This window comes from Limulus polyphemus, unplaced genomic scaffold (assembly GCF_000517525.1).
Source record: "Limulus polyphemus unplaced genomic scaffold, Limulus_polyphemus-2.1.2 Scaffold1057, whole genome shotgun sequence".
NCBI lineage: Eukaryota > Metazoa > Arthropoda > Merostomata > Xiphosura > Limulidae > Limulus > Limulus polyphemus.
In genome coordinates, this window is record NW_013666667.1 from 88,179 (window position 1) to 90,616 (window position 2,438).

General features: G+C 31.4%; 1 pseudogene; it reads left to right on the forward strand.

Annotated features, from left to right (window-relative positions):
* LOC106461910 overlaps nt 1-2,438 on the forward strand; it is a 100,478-nt pseudogene that overhangs the window by 35,855 nt on the left and 62,185 nt on the right.

Genomic DNA, 2,438 nt, shown 5'->3' on the forward strand with positions numbered 1-2,438 from the left:
TGAAAATTGAATTTTTTCTATGCATCTGTATATCATATAGAAATGATAGAAGAGACCTACATATTTAAACACATTTTGTAGATTTTGAGTATAATTTAGTGAAGCATAAGCTATATTGTGTCTTGTTATAGACAAACCTACATTATTTGTATTTCTAGATACAGGAGAAGCTGATTCCATAGAAGAAAGTTATCTTCATACCATTTTGAAGTTTGGTATAGTAAAAAAGGAGCAAGAAGAAGATCGTGATGGAGCAGAGAAAAGTGAGGTAATTTGTAGGTTAAGCCTTTTACAATTGTGTTATTAAACAGTATGTGACTGTAATTGTGTCTTTCTTGACTTTGTTTGTGTGGAATCTAATTAGTAATGATATATTTTTAGTCACAAGCTGAAGAAATCCACAAAAAGTTTGCCACATTATTGTGAATATATGAATTACAGTTTCTATTCATGTACAGATGTTTTCCAGTCAACTTACTGTACACTTTGTACACATTACTTATGAACACCTCATCAGCTGTATAAAACAAGAACCTAAAATTTTGGATTTTTGTTCTGACTATAAAACCTATTCTGTGTTGAATCAGCCATGATACATACAGTAGATTAATACATTATATTAAACCTATTCTGGAGCCCTACATCATCATTTCATTCTATGGTTGATGATGTTCTGTCTGATAGCTGTGCTTCTTTTCTATAGCAGTACAGCAGTTTCCATTGTAAAAGATGCTATTCTAATGTTCCATCTTGCATTTCTTCCATAATTCTTCTAGTTTACCATAGTGATGATTTACCAGCACCATTTCAACAGTTCGCTCACACATACTCTGTAGGCACTGCATCTGATGACTTGATCAATATGTCTTCGAATGAAATAGCATGAATATACGTTTCATTCTTCTTCTGTTAGAGGTAGGTATGCAACAGTTGATTGGATATGTTAGGGAAGCAATTTGTGTACACAAGTTGTGTTGCTTTTTGAACATAGATCTTTCGTGATTATGTTGTGTACCGAGGCATGTAAATGGCTTTTTTGCCACTTAACTTTGTGTTCACGAAGTTTCATATGTTACAAGTTGCCATGCTATGAGTACCACAGTTTGTTGCAGGTCTGTTTGGGTAGTACTTCTTATAGTTGGGTAAATAATGGTGTTTGCTAATCAGTAAAGCAATGGGTTCATTAAGTGATTACATTTGCTTCATAACTTTTTCATTGTCCTTCATTTCATATGATAGAGTTCTTTCGAAGATTGTCATATGTGCATTTTGGGACAAACATGCTGTTTGTCTAAAAATTATTTTTTCATAAAATTCTTTTAAAGAAAATTTGGATGTTTCCTACTTGGAAAATGTATCCCTAATGTTCACTAAAAACACCATTCAGTCAACATTGCATTTGTTTCTTAACTTAGAAATAATCTCACATTGATGTAATGTAAATCAGATAAGTGGATAATTAAATAATGAAACATATTTTACTATCACTGATAAGGGTAATAATGTTTTTATTTAAAACATGTCATGATTAAAATTAGAAAAAATTTGTAGCCTGTTAGTCAGTCTCTTTATGTATATTGATTGAATACCATAAACATCAATGTATTAGTCAGTCTAATCTTACTTGTACCACATTAAGTAATACTGTTATTAATTTCTGAAAAATGTGGGTAAAAGCTCCTTTTGAGCCCCCTCTCCTAAATTCATACATTAAAGAATGCAGCTTTTAATATCTGGATGAAAAAAAAGAAGGATTAGGATGTTGATCTACAACTTTTTATATAACATTAAAGAATACAGTTACAAACTTATAACTTAGATATATAACACAATGTAAAAATATAGTAAATTTACACTTTATTTAACACTTAAGCATCTAAAGAGGTGGCACTGTGTTCTGCCAGCCAGTTACCACCTATCTAGGCAGCTGTTCAAAAGTAGTGACTGATAGTTTTTTAACTTTGCAATAACATGAGGGCGAACAAATTTAGTGGCGGTTGAAGCTGAAATTGAAACCATCAGATCACAAGCACCCACCCCATCCTCAATTATGTAATTTTGATTAATCATTTAGTTTATACAATACTAATTGATGTAATCATTGCTTAGAGGTAATTAAATACAACACCTAGCTCTAGTTCTGGTGCCCCAGATTGATCCATATTCCTTTGTTTTCCAATGCCAGGTGATATCTTTATTTTGGAAATTCTAAACTTCTGACCTGAACAAATCTTTATGGTCTATGTTTATGAATATTTTGTGTCAGAAAGGACTGTTGTACATAATTTTGAAATGTGATCAATTTTCATTCATATCACACTATCTATAAAATGCCAAACAATGTAAAAATGTAGTTCTGATGCATGCTGCTCCACCACAACTTTATATCATCTATGGTTTTAACATGACTTGTTGATTTATCTATATAATATCAAATT